The sequence below is a fragment of the Podarcis filfolensis genome (assembly GCF_964270895.1).
Source record: "Podarcis filfolensis genome assembly, chromosome: W".
Lineage (NCBI taxonomy): Eukaryota > Metazoa > Chordata > Lepidosauria > Squamata > Lacertidae > Podarcis > Podarcis filfolensis.
Window position 1 is genome coordinate 21,880,741 of NC_139619.1, and position 26,666 is coordinate 21,907,406.

The window sequence follows — 26,666 nt, forward strand, 5'->3', positions numbered from 1 at the left end:
TCTGGAACTGAATCTGATAACAGGCAAGTTGAGGAACTCATGCAACCTCACAATTGTGGGAATGTTTAGGGATGCAGGAGAGGATATATTGTTTGATTATATCCTTTCCAACTTGTGTTAACAAGTTCTACAATTTAGCAGAGTAACATTCCCTTTTTTAAAAACTTGCACAGCGGATGCATTTGCTCAGGCTCGCTAAAGCCTCTAAAATAAGTTTCGTTGGTAATTTCCCCTTTAGTCCCTCATAAAAAGATAGACACGACACAATCTTCTATAAAAGTATAAAAAGAGTTTACTCATACATTCTGTTCACAAATGGATCCCAGAAGGCAGACTTAAGTTAAGTAATATACACCTGGAAACTATCCCATAAGGAGACAGCTTCTTTGTCCTCTCTTGGCTACAAGCCAAGAGAGCATCTTAGGCTAAGCAGATGTTGCTTCTTCGACAAATGTGGTCAGCGAGAGAGAGATGGCTGACCAGTCCTGCTCTTTTGTTACCTGGGCAGGTGAGGTCATGCCCACCTCTAGTCACATGCAGAGGAAGTCTGTCCCAGCCTAGGAGAAACAGGAAGTTCTGGCTGGCTGGTCCAGACACCCCCTTTTATGTCCACTCTAGGATGTTGTACTTGACTGCTCTTGTGTTTCACATCCCACAACAATATCCCCTCCCTCCCTGTGACATGTTGGTGATGTATCAATGATGTATCGATGATGCTTCTGGAAAGGTATTATGGGAAGGGAAGGAAGGTTCTTACCCTGTGTGTGTGGGAACCTGCGCAACAATAAAGACTGAGGTCTACTGACTGCTGATTTGCTCCATTTCTTGGCTGGTACTTCCTTCTTTGCTGACCACATAGACCCACGGGGGCTTGCACCCTGATGAGCTGGGCTGCAGAGCATCCTCGCACCCAGAATTTTCCTTAACACTTCACTCAATAGGTTGTCAGTCTTCCATCCACTGAGATCCACTATGTGCTGCATCCCTAATAAGCAAAGTCTTTCCCCTTGCCTAGTGGTTGCTACTAGCCAAGACAACTACTTGCTAGGAGGACAACCACTATTTTTCAAAAGCCAAGCCACCCCCTACTTTCAAAAATTTTGATAACTCTATGGTAGTTAGCTGTACAAAACAATTTTTTGAAGAAAATGTGGGGTAGCCCCTAAATGTTTAATGGTCACTTTAAAATGTGAAGGTTCATTATTGCTTCACAAGTTGTGTATGTCTTTAAGAGCCAGGGCCAGGGCAAATAACGAGACCCAGTCTTACAGCTGTGAAACATAGCAGGTGCTGCTGAGTTGTGTTAATCAAGTTGTGTCAGCAATTGGGTATAGTATATAAGGAGCAGCACCTAGCTCTCCCATTACCCTGTGGGATGGGTTGGTGGTTGGGTCTGGTTTGTTGTTGGTGTATTTAGCGTATAAGGAGTTTTTGTTTTTGTTATTAAAACCTTGTTTAAGTTACTTTTGAGCCCCTTCTTAATGCATGGTCTCCCCAGCAAGCTCTCTGCAGCGCTACTAAACTGCAAATAGCCAACACTAATAAGCAAAGGATTTTACGTATACGTACTAAAAAAAGCAGACCATAAATTTTGTGATATTAACATGCAAAAATAAAGATTTAGTTGCAGTGGACACAAATTTAATTAAATTAATGTATACTACAAGTGAGCAAATTATGACAGGTCTAGCAGCTACTAAACCTCATTAGTAATACTACTAACAACAGCAGCAGCAACATGTATATATACATACACACCCCACCTGTCTGGATGGGTTTTCCCTGTTCAGTTTCTGTTAATTGGTTCTCATGGGAAACTTACAGATTCTGGCTTCACACAATTAACTCAAGGCCGTGTCAATTTACTCTTGGCAGAAAGCCAAGGTCAGCTTGACCTAGAAACTACTTACTCTGATTGGTTAACGACCAGCACTCAACTCTGTTATCTAGGGATTGCTAGCACAGTTTGGTGTGTTAGAGGTGTGTTAGGAGTAGAAGTGCTGTGTATGGTTAAGAGAGAGAGAGAAAGAAAGGATTTATTTTGCTTTGTTTTGTATGCAGAAACTCTGCTGGTTTTATTTTTCCTTTTAATAAATCCTGTAAATAGTTATTCTGAGTCTAGCTGACTAGTCATTTCCACCTCAACTAGCTTCTTCGCTGTGCAGGAAAACTCTGCTACGTTTGGGCTAAAGCCATTAGAGCTATGCCTGACACTTCAAAGTTCCATGAGGTTATGGGCATTGTGCTGCCAGCCTGAGTTGTGGTGGTGTCAGCATCAACGGTGTTGGTTCCAGTAGTTCCAGAAGTTGTTGTTCCCGTTGGTGCAGCAGATGGACACTGGCTGGTTCCTGACTGTTGTGAGCTGGTGACGCAGTGGACACAAGGACAACAGCTGCAGCGTGTGAGTGCTGGGTGCTGTGGTTCCTGTTTTTTCTCTCGGTGGTCGTGAGTAGCTGGTTCCGGGTTCCAGGGACATCGCTCTCAAGATGGCCTCACAACCAGTTCAGATGGCTTTTGAGCGTCTGAATGACTCCAATTACTTGCTGTGGTCGGAACGCATGCAGGCAGTGCTGCAGAGGGATCGTCTCTGGCAAGTGGTGAGTAAGTTTCCTGCAAAGCCTGATGATGAAGACCTTGATAAAGACCAAAGAGCAAGGGCCACAATTGTCTTGGGGCTGGAAGATTCCCAGTTGCCGTATGTGAGGGGAATCAAGACAGCTAGAGGTGTGTGGCAAGCACTTAAAGAACTCCATGTGCGTGAGACAGTGGTTTCCAAGCTGTTAATTCGCAAGGCATTGTACAAGGCAATGTTACAGCCTGGGGTTACAATGCAGGAACACCTACACAGTTTACAGTTAAAGTTTGCTGCGCTACAGGAAAGAGACTGTGCATTAGACCAGCAGGAGAAGGTGGCTATTATTTTGAGTTCTCTCCCGGAAAGCTGGGATAATTTAGTTTTGTCTCTAGAAGGCATACAGGAGCGTGATTTATCAATCAGTTACGTTACTGGGCGTTTGATTGAAGAGTGGCAGAAGAGGCAAGAAAGGTCGTTGGCTGCAGAGGCTTCTACAGGCGGGCGGTTTGGAAGGAGTTCTCATGCCGTGCCAGGGGTGAAGCAAGAGCAGCGTGCCGGTGAGGAGTCAGCGTTTGCTGTTAGGCGTTGTTTCCGATGTGGGTCTTCAGCACATCTAAAACGACAATGTCCTGAGTTGGTCAAGTCTCAGTTGCTGGTGCAGGAGCAGAGACGAGATCAGCAGCAGCAGCAGCAGCGGAAAAAGAAGTTCTTCAAACAAAAACAGTCGGCTCAGCTGGTGACCGCCGAGGTCAAGATTGCTGATGAGAAACAAGCTGTCTGGGTGGTCGATTCGGGAGCGTCTCGGCACATCGTAAATTCAGATGAATTGTTTGTTTCCAAGAACTCAGCACAGCGCAGCCAGGTGGCTCTAGCAGACGGAAGTACTTCCGAAGTGATTTCGGGGGGTGCAGTTTTTGTTCCTTGTCTTCGTGAGTGCCTGCAAAATGTACTTTGTGTGCCTTCATTAAGGAGCAATCTGATGTCTGTAGATTGTTTGCTAAAAGCTGGGTTTAAAGTGTATTTTGAAGGAGACAGTTGCATTATTAAGAAGGCTGGTGAGACTTTAGGCACTGCTAAGTCAGAGGGAGGCTTGTTTTGGCTTAAAGCGGGATCTCAAGTTGCAGCAGTAGTCAGTAAATCTCAGCCTGCAGTGAATAACAAAGCTATACATGACAACTGTGTGCACTTATTGCATAGGAAAATGGGGCATGCTGGCTGGAAAAGTATACTAAAAATGTCTGAATTGGCCGATGGGGGTAATTTAAAGAGTTGTAACAAGTACCTTGATTGTAATGTTTGTAAAAAGGTTAAAACCCACAGAGTCTCTTACCCCAGAAGTGACAGAGTTAGTGAGTCACCGCTACAGCTGGTTCACATGGACGTAATTGGTCCGTTTGCTGTAAGCAGGGGTGGATCGCGTTTTTCATTAACAATTGTGGATGACGCCACGCGTTATTCTTGGGTTTTTCCCATGAAGAATAAGGGTGACGTGTTCACTAAGTTTAAAGGCTGGGTGGCATCTGTGGAAAGATTTCTGTCCATTAAACTCAGAAGGATTCAGACGGACAGAGGTGGCGAATTTATGTCAAATGCTTTTAGAGATTGGTTACAAAAGCGTGGCATTGGGCATAGAAAAACGAACGCTTTTTCCCCAGAGGAGAATGGCGTTGCAGAGCGAAAAAACAGATCTTTACAAGACATGATGTTTGCCATGCTTGATGATGCTGATTTGCCCATGTCTTATTGGGGGGAGAGCATGCTCACCGCGTGTTATCTCCAAAATAGGCTCTTTCATCAAACAATAGGTACAACTCCATACTTTAAACTGTTTCAGAAAAAACCCAAAATTGACCATTTGCATGTGTTTGGATCAAAAGCCTGGGTATTAATTCCAAAACAAATGAGAAAGAAGGGAGATCCTAAGACCAAACAGTTAGTGTTTGTGGGTTACCAGGAGCTGGGAAAAGGTTTCCGCTTTGCTGAAGGGACAAATGGCATTGTGATCTCCAGGAATGCCAGTTTTTGTGAACATAGTGGCTGGGAGAGACTACATGCCAATACTGAGGTTTGGTTTGAACCTTCCCAGGAGCTTCATGACTCTGAAGGTAAACATAGAGAATCAGAGTCTGAGGGGGAGGAAAGTTCAGATAAGAGCTCTCAAGAAAGTGGAATTAGCCAGAGACCAGTTGCTAAGCAACAAAAGAGAGGTCGTAGTTCTGAGGAGGAAAGTGGGTCAGAAGAAAAATTTTCTCCCAGAAGATCTAAAAGACAAAACAAAGGAGTGCCTCCGGTGCGTTTTTCTCCAGATACTGCAAATGTGTTTAGTGTAATTGCAGAGCCCAAGAGTTTTCAGGAGGTGTTAAAGTTACCAAAAGAGGAGGCAGAGCTCTGGAAGCAGGCAATGGAGGAAGAGATGTCCTCTCTGAATGAGCACAAGGTCTTTACACCAGTAGCAGCGCCTGAGGGGGCAAAGATTGTAGGCTGCAGGTGGGTGTACAAACTTAAACCTCTGGTGACAGGAGAGTACAAATACAAAGCTCGTTTAGTGGCTCAAGGATACTCTCAGAGGCCTGGAAAAGATTATGGCGAGACTTTTTCCCCTACTGCTAAGGGGGACAGTGTAAGGCTGATTCTAACGCTTGGAGCAAAGAGAAAACTTCTGTTAAACCATTTTGATATCCAGACTGCATATTTACATGCATCAATATCAGAAGACCTGTATCTAGCCGAACCGCCTGGTTATGAGACAGGTTCCAATAGAGTGTTGAAATTAAACAAAGCTCTATATGGTCTCAAACAGGCTGCAAGATCTTGGAACAAATGTTTCCATGAGGCTTTAGTGTCATTTGGTTTCAAGCAGAGTACAGCTGACAATTGTGTTTATGTACGTGGTACAGGCAGTGATCAAGAGTTTTGTCTGATTTATGTAGATGATGTATTGTATGCTTGCAAAACAGATAAACAAACTAAAAGGTTTGCCAAGCAATTGTCCAGTAAGTTCAAAGTGAAAGACTTAGGCCCGGTTAGGACATATCTAGGGTTGGAAGTGTGCTGGGCCCAAGATGGCAGCTGCCTAATTAGTCAGCAGAACAAAGTTAAACAACTACTGACTACATACAGGATGCAGGATTGCAAAGGGGCAGTGGTGCCTATGGATCCAGGTTTCATAAAAACACTTCATACAGATGAGAGTCCTGAATTTGAACATCCTGATGTATATCATTCTGTAATTGGAAGTTTATTGTATCTAGCACAGTGGTCCAGACCTGATATTACCTATGCAGTAGGCATATTAAGTAGATTGGTCTCAAAACCCACACTAAATGCCTGGAAAGGGGTAAAACAAGTTCTGAGATACCTCAAACAGACAATTGGCTATATGTTACAATTAAATTCTTCAGAGGATGAAATGTTGAGTTGCTACTGTGATAGTGACTGGGGAAATTTGCCAGATAGAAAATCTGTCACAGGACTAGTCATAATGGTCGGTGGAGCTTTAATCAGCTGGCGGTCACGCAAGCAAGACGTTGTAAGTGTGTCATCAACGGAATCAGAGTACGCCGCATTGAGTGAATTGTGCAACGAGGTGATTTATTTCAAGCATTTGTTAGCAGATTTAAATGTAAATTGTGGAGAACCAGTACAAGTTTACATTGATAATCAAGCTTGTATAACCTTAAGTAAAACAGAGGGTTTCAAATCGCGTTCCAAACATATCTCTGTAAAATACCAAAATGTGCGTTGCTGTGTACAAGACAATGTAATCACCTGTACTTATGTATCAAGTGAAGAAAATGTAGCAGATGTGTTAACTAAACCATTGGCAAAGGTAAAGAACAAGCGAATGTGCAAGGGTTTAGGTTTGCTGGAAAAATAATCTCCTACATAGGTGTATTTGATGTTAATTGTCCAGCAGAATCTGTGAGGGGGTGTTCAGTTTCTGTTAATTGGTTCTCATGGGAAACTTACAGATTCTGGCTTCACACAATTAACTCAAGGCCGTGTCAATTTACTCTTGGCAGAAAGCCAAGGTCAGCTTGACCTAGAAACTACTTACTCTGATTGGTTAACGACCAGAACTCAACTCTGTTATCTAGGGATTGCTAGCACAGTTTGGTGTGTTAGAGGTGTGTTAGGAGTAGAAGTGCTGTGTATGGTTAAGAGAGAGAGAGAGAAAGAAAGGATTTATTTTGCTTTGTTTTGTATGCAGAAACTCTGCTGGTTTTATTTTTCCTTTTAATAAATCCTGTAAATAGTTATTCTGAGTCTAGCTGACTAGTCATTTCCACCTCAACTAGCTTCTTCGCTGTGCAGGAAAACTCTGCTACGTTTGGGCTAAAGCCATTAGAGCTATGCCTGACACTTCAAAGTTCCATGATTCCCAACCACTCTGGGCAAGATGTTGATATTACAAGATGTTGAAAACATTTGTTCACAAATATATGTGGAACTACATGTTTCAAAGCTTTTTCACCTAACTTATAATCAGCAAAAACCTTCAACCAGAATTGGTACAGTCTACATTCTTTGAAAAATGATTTCAATGAACCATCACAAGTCACGTCAACAAGCGCATCTTGCTCTTCCGCAGATAGTTGTTAGTTGTACATCACCACATTCAAAAGGATTCCTTATACATGAGTTTTCAGGATTTGTTGCAGGGATGTAATCTCTGAAGCTAGTCGCTAAATCACACAGGTGCTCAGTGATGTAATGTTTTACTTCTGGTATCAAAGCTTTGTCAATGGCCTCCAGAAATGTCTCCAGTGTTGAGATGTTAGTGAGGCTACCACCTTCTACTCAGCTTGCCAGAAGCATAATTTTTAAATCACTGCCTGAGTCTTATCTTCAATGTAAAATCACTACCTTGAAGGCTTGTGTTGAGAGTATTCAAGTACATGAAAATGTCTGCTAAGTAGGCTACCATAGGCTTGGGAGGCAACTGGGGAAGGGCTGAGGCTGAGGGTGCTATGCACACTGGCTGGCAGGCTCTGTCACATGTGGCTGTTGTAAACATGCCCATATGGTCCTCAGCAGCTCCCCTCCTTCAGGCTCTGACCCACCCCACCCAGGTAGGCTGTCTGACTGTATCCTTCCAAATGATTTGTGGTTCAAAAGATGAAATTTCCCTTCCCCAAGCACTTTAGTCCCTCTGTAATAATAATAATAATAATAATAATAATAATAATAATAATTAATAAAAAAAATAAAAAATAAATTATTTATACTCTGCCCTCCCCGGCCAGAGCCGGGCTCAGGGTGGCTAACACCAATAAAATCATAGTAAAAACATAATTGGGGGGGGGGGCAATTTAAAATACAGGTTAAAATGCAATTTTAAATGCAGCCTCATTTTAAAAGTAGCCGATAGATCAAGACCATAAGGGGAGGGAAACATAAGGGTCAGACTGAGTCCAAACCAAAGGCCCAGGCGAAACAGCTCTGTCTTGCAGGCGCTGCGGAAAGATGTCAAGTCCCGCAGGGCCCTAGTCTCTTGTGACAGAGCGTTCCACCAAGTTGGGGCCATTATTTTTTTATTTATTACATTTATATATCACTTTTATCTTCCAGGGATCTCAAGGTTGTATACATAGAATCATAGCATTGGAGAGGACCCCCAAGGGTCATCTACTCCAACCCTCTGCAATGCAGGAATCTCAACTAAAGCATCCATGGCAGCTAGCCATCCAACATCTGCTTAAAGGTTCTCCTCCTCAATGGGAATAGCAATGATTTACTGTATTTTTCTCTTCATAGGACGCACCTGACCAAAAGACGCACCAAGTTATTAGAGCAGGAAAACAGGGGGGGGGGTTCTGACTCAAATGTTGTACTAAACTATTTAAAACAGCAAAGTGGGTGGCTCCTGTCCACTTTGCTGCTTTAAAGGGAGCCACGGTATATAATAAAGAGAATGGGAAAAGGACAGACATTCCATTATAATGTAGCTGTTTTCATTATCACTGGGAAGTCAGTATTGGCAGCAGTCACAAAAACTAAAATTTGAGCATTTTACTGTTATTAATAGTCAGGGAGAGAAACCAGGGCTGTGCAAATGAGAAGTGCTTGGAGTATGGAGGAACAGCAAAGAGATCAAATGATTGCGCTCCAGTTCCTAAATCTGTGAAGTTTTCTCAAAACAGGCATGGTTGTTTTGAAAGGAAGATTCAAAATGGAGTGACTGAGCAAAGAACAGAGGAGGAAACGAGGGCAGATAAATAGCTTCCATTCAATAACAAGAGAACACAATGTTTTTGGTTTGGTATAGGTGGACTGAACTTGTAAGAATTTGTATAATGAATTATAGATTTGGATTGGAATATCAGTGCCTCTTTTCAGCAATAAAGATTAGCTGCTAGGAACATGGTCCACACACAAACACACACGATGTCTGGTTATAGTTGTGCAGTTTAAACTGTTCCTGAGCCAGATGACTGCTCCATTTTAGCTGAGCTCACTGTTACTGGTTTGTGGCGATGCTTTGCATGTATTTATGACTATTTCCGCAAAACTGCTACTTGAAGAAATCCCCAAACTTAATATTTTTAAACTTCAAATGGAGATCAGAATCCAGTTAGGCAATCAAGCCTTTGCAGTTGAATTAGGAGGCACTGAGAGACAGCAATTTGCTGCTCCCCACCCCCACCCCCCCACCCCCACCCAGTGCGGGGCAAAGGTGCACAGCCTTCCCGCTGCTTGCAAACCTTGTCGGGGCTTCAGGGGAAAGCAGAGGCTGCCGGCAGAGCACCGTGGCTCCTCCCCCCCCGAGAGCACCCCAGGAGCGCACAGCCTTACTGCTGCCTGCAAACCTTGTCGGGGCTTCAGGGGAAAGCAGAGGCTGTCGGCAGAGCACCGTGGCTCCTCCCCCCACCCCCAAGGAGCAGCCCAGGAGCGCACAGCCTTCCCGCTGCTTGCAAACGTTGCTGGGGCTTCAGGGGAAAGCGGAGGCTGCCGGTAGAGCACCGTGGCTCCTCCCCCCACCCCCAAAGAGCACCCCAGGTGCGCAGGGCAACAGCGATTTGGCTCCAGGGACCACACATTCGCTCCATAAGATGCACAGGCGTTTTCCCTTACTTTTTAGGAGGGAAAAGGTGCGTCCTATGGAGCAAAAAATGCAGTATGTTGTGGGGGGGAGGACAAAACCTCAGTTAAGTATTTTTATTGATTTTTATTGATTTTGGGGCAGCTGCTCCCCGGCTCCCCCCCCCTCCCCGGCTACACCCATGTCCTCCTCCCCATTTCATCCTCACAACAACCCTGTGAGGTAGGTTAGGCTAAGAGATGGTGACTGGCCCCAAGGTCACCCAGTGAGCTTCATGTCTGAGTGGGGATTTGAACCCTGCTTTCCCAGGTCCTAGTCCAACACACTATCTAACCATTACACAACCACCATGATAGCTATCTGTAATAAACAAACACAGGTGGAGAAACTGCTGTATGTTTTCACATGATCGAAACAATTCTCTGCAATGTTTTCTCATCAATGGTATGTACAATACATTTCAAAAGAAACATGACTATCTTCTATTATTCAATAGAGTGAGAAGACTACACATCTTAATATCTTTCATCCCTCTGATGTCTTGGTTGGGTGGCTCTGCATACCTCCTTTCAAGATTTTTGCTTTAAAAAAAGAACACCCCTCTTTCCACATTGTAACATCCCCTACAATGGCCAGTCTTTTAGAGACCCAGAAAATGTAGAATCATAGAACTGTACAGTTGGAAGGGGCTCTAGCGGTCATCTAGTTCAGCCCCCTGAAATGCACAAAGAACTGCAGTTCCGCAGCAATCAGGGAAACCAGAAACCAAATTCTCACTCAACCATAGAGCTTCCAAAGAGATCTTGGGCCACTCACTCACTCACTCTCAGACGAACCTACTTGACAGAGTTGTTGGAAGGATAACAGGACAGGCGGAAACTACAGAGGCCACCCTGAGCTCTTTGGAGTTCAAGCAAGATATAGAACATCAATTTTGTGAATGAGATGGTGGTTCCAGTATAGATGTTTAATGGATGTGAACACAGGAGCATAGGAAGTTGCAATGCTCCAGTGTTTGTCACAAACTTTAAAATAGCACAAAAAGGAGACCAATATGGTGCCATGAATCAAACCTACCTGGGACCTTCTGCATGCAAGGCAGAACTCTGCCATAAAGCTCTCCTCTCTCTTCAAATACATGGAGCATGTGCAGTTTTGCATTTTGGTTGGAAGAGACCCTAAGGGTCATCTAGTCCAACCCCCTGCTATGCAGGCCTCAATGTATTTAATATGTGTTTCTTAAATATGTATGTTTTAACAGCTGATTATTAATATTTTGATACTTTTAGTTCTATTTGATTTTACTTTCTGGCTTCTTAATTATAATTTAAATGTATATTTTCTATTTTATGCAAATAGGGGTTGTTATTTACAATATAAATACAGTACAACTAAATAAATAAAAAATAAATGTAAATAGTATGGCAGTTCTGCCAAACTCATTAGCTTTAAAAAAATTGTAATCTACAGTTAATACTTAAATAAAGTGCTGATCTGTACAAAGAAAGATAACCACCTCCTGCGCTACCCCAAGTCTAACATATGATGCAATGGGGTAACTCACTCTCTCTCTCTTTCATGAGTTAGCATGCCTAGATAAGGAAAGAGATACATATGGGTTGTTGCACAATCCCCAGAACCACCTTAAGCCATCCAAGCCTTGCTCGGGGCCCCTTCTGTGCAAACACCTTTGCCACCTTCCCAAAGCCTGCCTGGTTTTGAGGAAGCAAGCCGGTGCTACAGCTCCTGGATGCTAAGGGAGCCCTGGCACTGCTTTCCGAAGGAGGGGTGGCTTTGGGAGCCTGTCTGGTTTTGAGAAGGCAAAGGCGGGAAGGCCCATTCCTAGGGAAATGGTATTAGAATGGTCACCTCAGTCTTGCTATTTTACTGCCACTGAATTAATCCTAAAACAGTAAACTTCACCAGCATTTCTCCTTTTTTTTTACCTCGCCTAGCCAGGTTTGGCTTTTTTACAGAAATGCAGATACTAAGGACCAGTATAGGGTTAGGGTAAAGTGAGGTGAAATTTTTAAAGGGGGGACCTTTCCTTAAAGGGGGAGAGAGTAAACTAACCAATTTGCTCCTTTTCTCTGACTGTAAAGATATGACCCAAGGGCAGGAAGTGGAAGCTGCTTGATTGCTCCAGCCACAAACAGGACAGGACAAACTGAAAAAAAAAAAAGAAAAGGAGAGGGGAAAGGAGAGGAGGAGCTGCAGCTGCAATTGTATTTGTGAAGAGCTGGAGGGAGAACAAGCCTCCAGAATAATAGCTTCTGCTGCCTGCCCTGCCCACCGAGAAGCAGAAAGGGGCTCCAGTGCCGCAGTACGTGGGGCAACGAACTGGCTTTGCATGTGTGCTTTGTGTGAGGTGTGTGGTTTGCAGCAGGTGGAGTTGCCACCACCACGGACAGCCATTTTGTGGTGGAGACCTGCCTGCGTCTCCCTTCCCCTCGCTCCAAACTGAGCTGCCTGATGCAGCGTGAGGTCATGTACATTATGTTGTGCCCCCTCAATAATTTATGCAAGGTGGGTTTCTGGCTACGTCACGAGTCAATGATGGTTGTTCCTCACTGCCCAAGGTTCAGGCAGGGGAAAGCTAGGATTTACGAGGCAAAAATCCTGGCAATGTTCCCCAGTGGGTTCTGAGGAGCTCACTGCATTCCGCTGTGCCACTCAAGTCCATGTCTGCCAACTTGAAAGACAGAGTGGGTGCGACCTGGGAGCGTGTCCTTGCCATGAACTAGTCTCTGTCTCCAGCATGATTTGTGGTTAGTTCCTCCACAATTTGGACAATTGGCATTAATCAAGAGGTGCTCCTGGACCGACATATGCTAGTGGACTGCAATAAATGGGCTGCAATCAATCAGCTGCCGAAAGGACTGGGCTTTTCTCTTTGAGGGTATCTGAATGTTTTCTTTGAAGCTTGAGAATCCTTACAACAGGCTTCCAGTTCTAGTCTGCCTTAATGGATGCAGCTCCCATGACAGCAGGAGATCGTTAGTGAAGGATAAACAAAGATGATTGAGGGTAATTATCCTTACAAGTTTCCCCCAAGGACGGGGGGGGGGGATAGGCTGTAGGTACCTGTAGGTACCTGGCTCTCTGGCTCTACTGTAGGTACCTGGCTCTCACTCTGGCATGGAATGTGGGAGGCTGGGAGGCACTGAATGCAAAAGCACTTTGCCTGCTGATAACCCTCCTACACCACCATTAAGAAGCAGAGGTTCTCCTGTTAATTAGAGTTTAATTTGGACTAATTTACAGGCATGCGCTAGAAGAGATGAGATCATAAACTGTGGAACTTAATCAACTGCAAGGCTATTAAGGTTTGAACTTGAAAGACTTCATTCAGTGTTAAATATGGGGGGGGGAGCCTACAGCTTTTTGATATATATATATTTCTCTAGAGTTATAATTTGGTAACTCTCCTTGAAATGTTAGTTTAAATTATGTATATATGTATAGGTGAAGCTGGATAGTAGCTATGGAAAATAACACCAAATGGAACTGTGTGTGTAAAAATTGTGGGGGGAGGAAAGAGGGAGGAAAGCTCTATTTTGCAAGAGGGAAACTTAGAGCTGACTCTTCTCTATTCTCTATCATTAGTGGACTGAATTGAATAATGCTAAAATGACTTGGAATTTAACTTAATTGGAAATATATCGGCTGAACGGGGGGATGAAAGGAATCTGCATGCTTGCCAAGGAAGGTTTATTACTGAGCTATTTGAAGTGTGTTTAATCACTCTCCTTCCCAAGCTGAGAAAAAACAATGGTGAAAACAGGATATCTATTGGAACAGTGTGATTTTTGCAACTGCTGTTGAAGTTGTAAAACAATGAATGGGACGGAGCAATGAAGAACTTCTGAAACAATAATGGGATATTAGCTCCACCCAAGTCATGATGGAGAGCAGCAACGGCTGGGAATAGACAGACATAACATTTTACAAGGACAGGAAGGAACACCACAGACAGAATAATTGTCACACACAGGAAGAATAAGGAATGCTCCACCTTTGGGTTTATAAATCATTTAATGTGTCAAGATAAATGGTTGTCATTAATATTGCAGTTGTATAAGGGATAACTATTTTGACTGGAATGTACTTGAGATGAATAAAATTTTGAAACGCAGAAACAAAGTAACGCATCAAAGCATCAATTCTAGCATACAGGAGGCCGCCTAAATTATATAATTTGGCATTTGAATGATTGGGATTAGTAATTTTATTATAATTTGACATTGTTAATGAGGCTACCATTGGATTATTGTAATTGAAAACTAATAAAAATTATTGTCAAAAAAAAGAAAGGAAATAAAAGAGTTGGTAAATGATTGGTTACATTACCGTCAAATAAATGAAGTATTTAAATAAGATAAAAAGAAAAATGGATTTGAATTTATAAGATCCAGGTTTGAAATAAATCTATTAAGCAACAAGGTTAAAATATTGTCAAAAATGTATAAGTTACTTTTGGAATGGCATACGAAAATTGAAGAAGTAAAATCTATAATGATACATTGGGCAAAGGAAATTGGTTATAATATACAGTTAGAAGATTGGGTAAGATTGTGGAAAGATGGAATAAACTTTACCACATGCAGTTCGCTTAAAGAAAATACAGTGGTACCTCAGGTTACATACGCTTCAGGTTACATACGCTTCAGGTAACAGACTCCGCTAACCCAGAAATAGTACTTCAGGTTAAGAACTTTGCTTCAGGATGAGAACAGAAATCGTACTCCGCCGGCGCAGCGGCAGCAGGAGGCCCCATTAGCAAAAGTGGTGCTTCAGGTTAAGAACAATTTCAGGTTAAGAACAATTTCAGGTTAAGTACTGTCAGGGAACTGCCATCGGAGCCCAAGGGAGAGGGAGGGCTCCAGAGGGATGCCGGAGAGGGTCCCAGCAGGCAGAGAGGCAGCCCATCTGCTGGGGAAGGAAATCAGCGTAACACCAGTGGAGAAGGGGGGCAGATGGGGGAATCGGAGAGGAGGCTCCAGGACTCTTCACCGGAGACCAGCGGAGAGAGCACGGGTGCTCCGCTGCCCACACCCTCCCTGCGCAGAAGACTTCTGAGCAGGGAGAGTAGGAGGAGACTTGGCGTCAAAGAACTTCTTTGCTGGAAGAAGTTCAAGAAACGCCCACTGACGGATTCTGCCAGCGACTGAAACAGCCACGAAGTGAAGGGCTGTCCAGACAGAAAGGGTTCAACCAGGTAACCTAGCCAGGAGTGGCGGCAACTTACGCACGAGCAACCCCTATAACCATTACAGCAATCTGTCAGTTCCCGACGTTGCTTGTGCGCAGCTACAGGGAGGCAGTATAATGAGCCAAACCAGAGAAGCCGGAGAGACGGAGCAAGCAGCTGGAGTGCAAAATCTGGTAGAGAGGAACCGAGATTTGGAACAGCATGCGGCTCTCCTGACGGCGCGGCTGGACGAAAGACGGACTCAGGATGCACAGGTCAGACCCACCCCCATCGCAAGGAAGGTACCGGGGCTGGTACACAAGTTTGGGGGGGAAGCCCCAGGACTACAACTCGTTCCGAACGGAAATAGAGTACGCTTTGGAACTGCAGCATAATGACTTTGCTGATGATGGGGAAAGGGTGGCCTATATTGTGGGGCATCTAGAGGATGGGGCACGGGAATGGATCAGGCCCCTAATGGCGACGCAAAATGCTGCCTTGAAGGACCTTAGGAAATTTTTCCAAGCGATGGATGCGATGTATTCCAGTGAAGTGGAGCAAAGTGTGACTCGACGGGAATTGATGGGGTGCAAGCAGGGGAGCCAATCAGTTAGAGACTACTGGTTGCGCTTTGCGATGTTGATCCACCGGCTCGGGTGGGATCTGGACTCTGAACCTATTCAAATGTTGTTTGAGGAGGGGTTGTCCCCAACTGTGAAGGACGAACTGTCCCGCGCGCCCTGCCTGCAATCGATGGATCAGCTGACCAAGGCTGTGCTTGCGATTGGAGTGTGGCAGGAAGCGCGGGCTCAGGAGAAACGCGAAGTGAGAGGGGAACGTTGCCATGACTACCGCATTCCTGAAATACCGAGACAGCTTTCCCAGGCGGCTGAGCCAATGGAAATAGATGGCGCGCGCGAGGTTTCAAACTCCAGTGAAGGTCGCAAGAGGGAGAGAAAGGATTGGAAAACCACCAAGAAGTGTTTCCTCTGCCAACGGCCAGGACATTTTGCCAGGGTCTGCCCTCAAAGAAAGGCCTGGCAAGGGATGGTGGGAGCTGCTGGCTGTGAGGAAAAGGGGGAAGAAGGGCAGGCGCAGGGAAACAACAACGCCTGGCTGCCAACCAGCGGGGGCAGCAGCCAGGCCAGCAACCAATAGAAGTGCCCCAGCCTGACCCTCCCAGGGCAGCTATAGCCATAGAAGTGGTGCTAGAACTCCCGAATGGGCACCCAGTCAAGGTAGAGGAGCTGCTGGATTTGGGCAGCTCCTGCAATTTCTTCAGCAGGGACTTCGCTCTGGAGCACCAACTCCACCTGCTGCCCCTGGATTTTCCCTTGCAAGTGACCACCATCGATGGCAGGGAACTTCTGGGAGGGGAAGTGACACACCAGACCCCGCCAATGAGAATGAGGGTTTCCAGGCACACGGAGACCATTGCCTTTCACGTAGCCACACTGGCAGGACCCCCAATAATACTGGGGATGAGCTGGCTGGCACTGCATGATCCAGTAGTGTCATGGCATCAGTGGTCAGTCACCTTTGGGTCAGCTTACTGCTTGGAACACTGTCGGGGGGGGAGAACCCAAGGATGACAGTGGCCAGGGTGGCTGGGCTGGCTGTGGAGCCAAAAGGGGAGGTGCCACCACAATATGCTGACCTGAAGGAAGTCTTCAGCGAGAAGGAGGCGGATAGACTACCCCCCATAGGCCCTTTGCCAAATCAACTTACTCCCAGGGGCTCAGCTGCCGGTGGGTAAGCTGTATGCCATGTCTGACCGGGAGATCCAGGAGTTGCGGCAATTTATTGACAAGAACCTGAAGAGAGGGTTCATAAGAGAATCAAAGGCGGTGGGGGGCAGTCTGGTGTTCTTTGTGGACAAAAGAGATACTAATCAGCCCAGGCTCGTTGTGGACTACCGGGGCGTCAACCTGGTGTCAGAACCTGTGACCTTCCCAATGCCCAGGATTGACGACATTTTAACACGGGTGAGAAAGGGGAAATTTTTTACCAAGCTGGACCTCAGGGGAGCGTACAATTTGATTAGGATGAAGGAGGGGGACGAATGGAAAACCACCATGTTCACCCCCCTGGGGGCCTTTGAGTACTTAGTTATGCCATTTGGATTACAGTCGGGCTCCGCCTGCTTTCAAGCTTTCATGCACCACGTGTTGGGGTCCCTGCTGTACAAGAACTGCGTAGCCTTTTTGGATGATGTCTTAATCTATTCAGACAATGAGAAGCAACACGTCAGAGACGTCAGGGAAGTGCTAAAGAGACTGCAGAAGCACCAGTTGTGGGTCAAGCTGGAAAAATGCTAATTTCACGCCAGAGAGGTCGAGTTTCTGGGGTACAAGTTGTCAGACAAGGGCCTAGCTATGGACCCAAGCAAGGTGAAGGCAGTGCTGGAATGGAAAGCCCCCAAAACCCGGAAGGATGTGCAGAGGTTCTTAGGGTTCAGCAACTTCTACAGGAAGTTCATAAAGAACTTCGCTCACTTGACAGCACCCATCACAGATTGTCTCAGTAGCAAAAAGAAGTTTGCATGGACAGAAAGTGCCCAGCAATCCTTTGAAAGACTGAAGAAGGCGTTTGCTTCTGAAGAGCAGCTCCTGCACGTTGATCTGGAGAAGCCCATGAGACTGGAGACGGACGCATCCGACAGAGCCGTTGGAGCGGTCCTTTTGCAACCAGGGGCCAAGCAGGGCTGGAGGCCGTGTGCCTTTTTCTCAAGGAAGCTGAGCAAGTCAGAGCAAAACTATACAGCGTATGACCGCGAACTGCTTGCGATCTACGTGGCTTTTCGGCAATGGAGACATCTGTTGATAGGGGCGCGGCACAAGATCCAGGTTTGTACTGACCACAAGAACTTGGAATACTGGCGGACCGCGCGAGTGCTCAACCAGAGACAAATTCGATGGGCTCAGGAGTTCTCCAAGTTTTCCTTCGAGATCCGATACGTGCCGGGAGAGGAAAACGTAAGAGCAGATGCTCTCTCCCGGAAACCGGAGTACATGGAAGGAGAGGGACCGCCAGAGATCCGACATGTGTTTCCCGAGGACCGATGGGTGTGTGGGGGAGCGAAGGTTGGGAAACGAGAACTGGCCGGGCTTACTAGAGACGACGCGTTCGCTCAAGCGAAAATCAGGGAACTCCAGGACGGAAGGGAAGACCATGGAGGGTCTGAGGAAAAAGAAGGGCTACTGTACTATAAGGGGGCACTGTATGTACCGGGGGAGACCTTGAGGGGGAAGGTACTCAAACAACTCCACGACAACCCAACAGCTGGGCACTTTGGACAGCACAAGACCATGCTGCTCGTTACCAGGCAGTTCTGGTGGCCAAAGGTGAGGGAAGACAAGAGCTTCCGGGTCAGCGCCATCGATTAATGGCGGATTCCCTCTGAGTCTCGGAGGGACTAGCTCCGTGGGATCGGGTCTTACCGCTGCGGCAAAGCGGGGACCCTTTAAAAATCACAGGTGGGGGAAGCCTGTGAACGTGGGGACTCGGCGGGCACCATTTGCGCCCCCCCAATCTGCAAAAGGGACCCTTTTTTTAAAGGGCTCCGGAGCGGGACGGGGTGAGCAGCGCGGTGCTGAGAGTCGACTGCTTCTTCCGCAGAGTGAAGCCGCACAGCTGTTATCGGAGAGCGCTGACTTTTTCCTGGGACAATTGGACTCGAAAGTAACTACCCGTGAGTAGGAATAAATTGGATTTGAATTGGATTTAAAAGAACAAGTAAATTTGGTACCGAAGCGGGAAGGTATAAACAGGAAGTCTGCCTTCCCTTATTGTAAACAGATCAAAGCAAAGAGATTGTAAAGTGGAAACTTGGAAAGACGTTTTGGAAAAAGACTTAAATCTTAACATCAGGAAAGCGGTCTCCCCTCCAGTTTGCAGGAGAGGAGGGGGGAAAGTTTGAGGTGTATTTACCTGCAAAAACAAGAGGAAAAGGAAGCTAAAATCCGTTGCCTAAAACCTGGGAACGGACTGCCCCTAGACAAGGAAAGCCACTCAGTGGAAAGCAGAGGACTTTTGACTTAGCTCTGCAAAAAGAGATACAGTGTTTCTGGACTTCTCCTGGTTTTAAAGTAACTGTTTAAGTGGACTGAAACTGTTGTTTTTAAGTGAATTGGGGGACTCATAAGGACTATATTTGTCTTTAAAAGCTGCAAGCTTTGGTTGTTACTGTGTCCCCCTAGAGGAGGTTTGACATTGCTACAATAACAACTGGACTATAGGAAAATTCCTTTTCAAAACAATCTCTAACCGTGGGATTGGCCTTGGATTTTTATGAGAGTGTTATGGCAGATGGGAGAGGAAAGTTAGAGCTGGCGCAAGAAAAGATTACTAGGTCTGGAAGACAATACAGGACAGATACTGCGCAGCAGCGAAGGCCTTCAATATCTGGCGCATCTGGAACATCAGGGGCTGCACTGCCACAGGTCAAACCAAAAGTTATGTCGTCTGAAGATGTTTTGGCACAAGCACTTGGGAAAATTAATGAATCTTTGGAAAATTTAGCTAAGCAGGTGGCGGAGACAAATAAACAAGTAGCTGAAGCATCAGTTAAAATTGATTTGAATACTACAAGTATTAATAATTTGGGACAGATGGTGAATACCAATACACAGTCTATTGAAAAATTATTACAGGAATCTGCTTCGACCAGAAAGTTAGCTGAAGAAGCAAAAGATATTGCAACTGTCACACAAGAGAAGATACCACCAGTATATAAGCAATTGGAGGACCACGGTTTGACATTGTCTATGATTGAATTGAAGGAGAAACAAAAAAAATTAAGAATCAGGGCTGTACCAGAACGTGAGAAAGATAATCTGGCTGATTTTCTTACACAGGAATTTACAGATTTTTGGCAACAGGACTTGGGGAAGGAAGAATTCAAGATAGTGAGTGCATTCAGACTCGGAAGAGGACAAAGGAGGAACAAGGTGAGGGACTGTTTGATTACCTTTCGAACAAAAGAGAGAGATAAAATTTTGAACTTGCACTATCAAAGAACTTTGGAAATTGACGACTCAAGAGTGGAGATATTTAAGGATATTCCAAAACATCTTTTGGACTTAAGGCTTAACTACAGAGATTTAGTGGCCCTGTTGAGAAGAAATAGAATTCTCTTTAGGTGGGAATTTCCTCAAGGTCTATCTTTTAAATACAAAGGAAGAAAGACAAAAATAAAATCAGTCAACGAAAAAGACAGGTTTCTGAAAGACCACGAAGAAGATCTACAAAAAGAAGTGGAATCTGGAGAAGAGCCAAGAGCACTGGAAAAAGGAATACTGGATATAGCAAACCTATCTTTTGGATTGCACGGCCCAGAGAAAGAGACACAGTTGACAGAACAAGAACAGATACTTGGTGCAGTCGGAGGTAAAGCGAAGTAACCCCATCATGGCTCTGCAACTTTTAAGTTGGAATTGCAATGGTCTTAACTCTCCTCGGAAGAGAAAAAGTGTTTTTCATTTATTAAAAAAGGAACAATTGGACTTGATTTGTCTACAAGAAACTCATGTAACAAGGTTACACAGGAAACTACTTATCAATAAGAGATTGGGACAGGAGTTTATTTCATCTGACAAAGTTAAAAAAAGAGGAGTTGTGATATATGCAAAAGAGAGATTATTACCGAAATTTATTTTTAAAGATGAACAAGGAAGATACCTGGCAATTGAAATTCAAGTTCAAGGAGAGAAATTTTTGATCGTAGGAATTTATGCACCGAATGAGGGGAAATCTGAATTTTTTAAACAGTTGCATGAGACATTATTGGACTATCTGGATTACAATCTGATTTTGATGGGGGATATGAATGGAGTTGTATCTACAAACATGGACAAGGCACAAAGACAGGTAGTTACCAAGGATGGTAGACTACCAAAAACTTTTTTTGAAATGACAGACAATATGGACTTAGTGGATATTTGGAGAACAAAGAACCCCTTGGGAAGAGAGGGAACCTTCTTTTCTGAAGCCAATATGACATGGACTAGAATTGACCAAATATGGGTAACTAGAGGAATGGCACCAAAGATAAAGAAAGTGGAAATCTGCCCAAAAACTTGCTCCGACCATAATGCTGTAAGGATGGAGATGAAGCAAATATCAACTGGCTCCTTCAGATGGAGGATGAATGACACCTTATTTGGAGATGAAGAAGTGTATAAAAAGGCCCAAAAAACTTTGAGAGATTATTTTGAATTAAATATGAACACTAATGTAGAAAAAAGAGTAATCTGGGACGCAAGCAAAGCTGTTATGAGAGGGTTTTTGATACAACAGAATGCAATAAAGAAGAGAAGTCAAAATGAGAAGAAAGATAAAATTTTGGAGAAAATAAAAGAATGTGAGAAGAAATTGAGGGTAAAACCAAAATCGCAGGAGATTTTGAGAGAAATAAAATTATATCAAGTACAATATATGGAAATGATGAATCAGGAAATAGAATGGAAAATTAAACAAATGAGACAAAAAACATTTGAATCGGCTAATAAATGTGGGAAATTGCTGGCTTGGCAAATGAAAAAAAGACAAAAATTAAATACTATTACAAATTTAGAAGTGGAAGGAAAGAACATACATAACCCAACTGAGATTAGAAATTGTTTCCAGAGGTACTTTAAACAATTATATTCACAAGGGCCACAGAAAGAAATGGACATAGACCGATTTTTGGAAACAAATGGATTACAAAAAATCTCTCAAGAAAGTAAATTAATGTTGAACTATAAAATATCTGAACAGGAAGTAGAAGGTGCCATTCAAAATATGCAATTGGGCAAATCTCCAGGACCGGATGGGCTGACTTCTAGATATTATAGATCTTTGAAAGAGTGGTTATTACAACCTTTGAAGGAAGTCTGCAATGAAATTCTGGAAGGGAAGAGGGCACCAGAGTCGTGGAAAGAGGCGTATATTACACTTATACCGAAAACAGAGACTGAAAAGACTCAGCTTAAGAACTACCGCCCTATATCGTTACTTAATGTGGATTACAAAATTTTTGCTGACATTTTGGCCAAGAGATTGAAAAAGGTATTGATGGAAGAGATCCATAAAGATCAAGCGGGCTTTCTCCCGGGAAGACATTTGTCTGATAATTTGAGGAACATAATTGATATTTTGGAAAAACTAGAAGTGAATATAAACACTAAAGCAGTTCTGATATTTGTGGACGCGGAGAAAGCTTTTGATAATATCTCTTGGAGTTTTATGAAAAAGAACCTACAGGGGATGGGGGTAGGCCAAAGTTTTGAAAATGGCATAGGTGCAATATATTCTGAACAAAAGGCTAAACTAATTGTAAATAATGTGGTGACGGAAGAATTTAAGATTGAAAAAGGGACACGACAGGGGTGCCCAATCTCCCCATTGCTTTTTATATCGGTCCTGGAGGTTCTGCTGAATATGATTAGAAGAGACCGGTTGGTTAAAGGTATACAGGTTGGAGCTAAACAGTATAAACTGAGAGCGTTTGCAGATGATTTAGTATTGACGTTACAGGAGCCAGAATCTAGTACTAAAAGGGTTTTAGAACTAATTCAAGAATTTGGTCAAGTGGCAGGATTCAAATTGAACAAGTCAAAAACTAAGGTTTCAGAGAAAAATTTAACACCGATTGAAAGAGAGAGGTTTCAGAATGAGACAGGTCTGAATGTGGTCAAGAAAGTGAAATACTTGGGGATTAACATGACAGCAAAGAATGGGAACTTATTTAAAGATAATTATGAAAAATGTTGGATGGAAGTGAAAAAAGACTTAGAAATTTGGTCAAATCTGAAGCTTTCCTTGTTGGGTCAAATTGCAGCTATAAAGATGAATGTATTGCCTAGAATGCTGTTTTTGTTTCAAACATTGCAAATTGTGGACAAGATGGACTGTTTCAAGAAGTGGCAGAAAGACATATCTAGATTTGTCTGGCAGGGCAAGAAGCCCAGAATAAAATTCAAGATATTAACTGATGCAAAGGAAAGGGGTGGATTTGCCCTGCCAGACTTTAAACTTTACTATGAATCAGCAGCATTCTGCTGGTTGAAAAACTGGCTGCTTCTTGAGAACACAGACATTTTGGATTTAGAAGGTTTTAACAATGTTTTCGGGTGGCATGCATACTTGTGGTACGACAAGGTTAAAGCACATAAAGCATTTAAGAACCATATTGTCAGGAAAGCTTTGTTCAATGTTTGGATAAGATATAAGGATTTATTGGAAAATAAAACCCCAAGGTGGCTGTCACCAATGGAAGCAAAAGCCCAGAAAAAGCTCAATATGGAGGCTAAATGGCCAAAATATTGGGAAATTTTGGAACAAGAGGGAGATAGACTAAAACTGCAGAGTTTTGAGAAACTAAAAAACAAAGTGCGAGATTGGCTTCATTACTATCAGATAATGGAGGCATATAATTTGGACAAGAAAATTGGCTTCCAGGTGGAAAAATCAAAATTAGAAACAGAACTGTTAGAACCCAAAACTAAGATTTTGTCAAGGATGTATAACTTGCTGTTGAAATGGAATACTCAGGATGAAATGGTGAAATCTGCTATGATTAAATGGGCACAAGATGTTGGACATAACATTATGTTTGCTGACTGGGAACAGTTGTGGACCACAGGTATGAAATTTACGGCATGTAATGCCTTAAGAGAGAATATTATGAAAATGATGTACAGGTGGTACATGACACCAGTCAAGCTTGCAAAAATTTATCATTTGCCCGATAATAAATGTTGGAAATGTAAAGAAACTGAAGGTACAAAAAATGGGAATTTATTTAAAGATAACTATGAAAAATGTTGGGGCAAAGTGAAAAAAGATCTAGAAATATGGTCAAATTTGAAACTTTCTTTGCTGGGCCGTATCGCAGCTATAAAAATAATGTATTGCCGAGAATGCTGTTTTTGTTTCAGGCATTGCAAATTGTGGACAAGATGGATTGCTTCAAGAAGTGGCAGAGAGATATTTCAAGATTTGTCTGGCAGGGCAAGAAGCCTAGAATAAAATTTAAAATATTAATGGATGCAAAGGAAAGAGGCGGATTTGCCCTGCCGGACCTTAAACTTTATTATGAATCAGCAGCTTTCTGCTGGTTGAAAGAATGGCTACTTCTTGAAAACACAGACATTTTGGATTTGGAAGGTTTCAATAATGTATTTGGATGGCATGCATATCTGTGGTATGATAAGGTCAAAGCGCATAAAGCATTTAAAAACCATATTGTTAGGAAAGCATTGTTTAATGTTTGGATAAGGTACAAAGATCTATTGGAAAATAAAACCCCAAGGTGGTTGTCACCGATGGAAGCGAAAGCTCAGAAAAAGCTCAATATGGAGGCTAAATGGCCGAAATATTGGGAAATTTTGGAACAAGATGGAGATAGATTAAAATTGCAGAGTTTTGAGAAACTAAAGAATAAAGTGCGAGATTGGCTCCATTATTATCAGATAATGGAGGCATATAATCTGGACAAGAAAATTGGCTTCCAGGTGGAAAAATCAAAACTAGAAACAGAACTGCTAGATCCTAAAACTAAGATACTTTCAAGAATGTATAACTTGCTGTTAAAATGGAATACACAGGATGAAACGGTTAAATCTGCAATGATTAAATGGGCACAAGATGTTGGACATGACATAATGTTTGCTGACTGGGAACAGTTGTGGACCACAGGTATGAAATTCACGGCATGTAATGCCTTAAGAGAGAATATTATGAAAATGATATACAGGTGGTACATGACCCCGGTCAAGCTTGCGAAAATTTATCATTTGCCTGATAATAAATGTTGGAAATGTAAAGAAAATGAAGGTACATTCTTTCACCTTTGGTGGACGTGCCCAAAGATTAAGGCTTTCTGGGAAATGATCTATAATGAAATGAAAAAGGTATTTAAATATACCTTCCTGAAGAAACCAGAGGCCTTCCTTCTGGGCATTGTCGGCCAATTGGTGCCAAAGAAGGACAGAACTTTTTTTATGTATGCTACAACAGCAGCAAGAATACTTATTGCAAGGTATTGGAAGACACAAGATTTACCCACTTTGGAAGAATGGCAGATGAAGGTGATGGACTATATGGGATTGGCAGAAATGACTGGCAGAATCCGAGACCAGGGAGAAGAGACGGTGGAAGAAGACTGGAAGAAATTTAAAGACTATCTACAGAAATACTGTAAAATTAATGAATGTTAGAATGATGTTGGATAGAAATTAAGTGGTTTCCAGCTGTAATGCTTTAAGAATATGGAAGAAGGGTATAAATAGGTAAAAAAAAAATAACTAAAATGGTGTTGGATTGGAAATAAGTGGTATTAGCAACAAAGTTAATAAGAATATGCAAAAATGAATTGATAATGGATGAAAATACTGAGTTATAAAATGTTAAGTTATAGAGATAAGATAAATGAAAGAGGGTAAGGATTTGCTGATTTGATTATTTAAATGGGAATACAAGAAGGGGAGGTGTGAGGAAGTCAAAGAAACAAGCAAATGGTTTTAAGTTATGAAAAATAATTGTTTTTAATTTTTCTTATTTTTTCTGTATGTTTACTTATTTTTTATTATTATGTGTTTTTGTATATTTGTCTTTGTAAAATCTTAATAAATATTTCTTTAAAAAAAAAAGAAGAAGACATACGGGAATATGTACGGGGGTGCGACCGATGCCAGAGGGCAAAGGGGGAGAGAGCTGCCCCCGCAGGGTTACTGGAACCCTTACCTACACCGGGAAGGCCCTGGGAGGTGGTGTCCATTGATTTTATGACAGATTTGCCCAGGTCAAGGGGGAAGACAGCAGTCATGGTAGTAGTGGATCTACTGACAAAAATGTGCCATTTCATAGCTTGCTCACACGTGGTGACGGCAGAGGAGACAGCCAGGTTGTTTGTGGATCACATTTTCAGGCTGCATGGGGCTCCCTCGAGGGTCATCTCGGATCGCGGGAAACAATTTACTTCCAGGTTCTGGAGGAAGCTCATGAGCTTGCTACAGGTCGAGGTGGGCTTCTCGACGGCGAGGCACCCGGAAACCAACGGACAAGCAGAAAGAGCAAACAGTATACTCCAGCAATATCTACGCTGCTACGTCGGTGAGAGACAGAACAATTGGGTAGAGAAACTAGCACTGGCTGAATTTGCGTACAATAACGCTGAACATGTGTCCACGGGAATGAGCCTGTTCATGGCCAATTATGGGTGTCACCACAGGGCCTTCCCGGGGAGGGGGGAGGAAGGATGGAGTGTACCCGCGGCAGAGCAGTTTGTAGAAGAAATGGAGGCCTTGCACCAGCAAAATGTAAGAGATGTGCGTGGCCGCTGCTATTTTATTCTGTTTGTTACTTCAGAAGAGGGAGGAGGGTTTTGATTTATGCTCAACAAGGAATTTAACAAAGTTTTACTATGCCCTCCCTCCTTGACCGAGGCTGAATGGACTTTATTTAAAATTATTCCTGGACTGGACTAGGAGTGCTGTTGGTGCAATGAAAAAAGAATTAACTGCTGCCGAACAGATCTGGCAAAGAGGCTGAATTTGAGAAAATATATTGTTTTTAACTGTGTGCTGAGGAAGAACTCCAAAGCAGAATTTTAATGATGGAGTTTGGATAGGATATGCATTCTGTGAGTTGTTTATGGCCGCAGCTCGTACACTAGTTGGTAAACAGCGGGAGGAATGGAATGTGACCTTGTACCATCCAAATAAACACTTCAAAAAACTGAACAATGGAAGATAGTAATGAACTCTCCCAGCACACCAGGTCCAGAACAACAACGTATATGAAGGACTACAAACGTGAAATGGATTACTTATTTATAAGATGTAACAGAGGTGCTGTTTGTAAGATGGAAAAAG

At 43.3% G+C, this 26,666-nt stretch overlaps 1 protein-coding gene and 1 long non-coding RNA gene across 2 annotated transcripts in view; one reads left to right on the forward strand and one right to left on the reverse strand.

Moving 5' to 3' along the window:
• The window catches only part of LOC310753769 (NALCN channel auxiliary factor 2-like), a gene marked incomplete at its 3' end in the record, with an annotated part of 55,672 nt that overhangs the window by 16,126 nt on the left and 12,880 nt on the right, over positions 1-26,666 (reverse strand). The gene's annotated exons all lie outside the window — the stretch shown is intronic.
• Positions 4,409-6,834, forward strand: LOC310753878. Its single transcript, XR_014543483.1, has 2 exons — positions 4,409-5,066; positions 5,533-6,834. It is a non-coding gene; the product is annotated as an uncharacterized lncRNA (long non-coding RNA).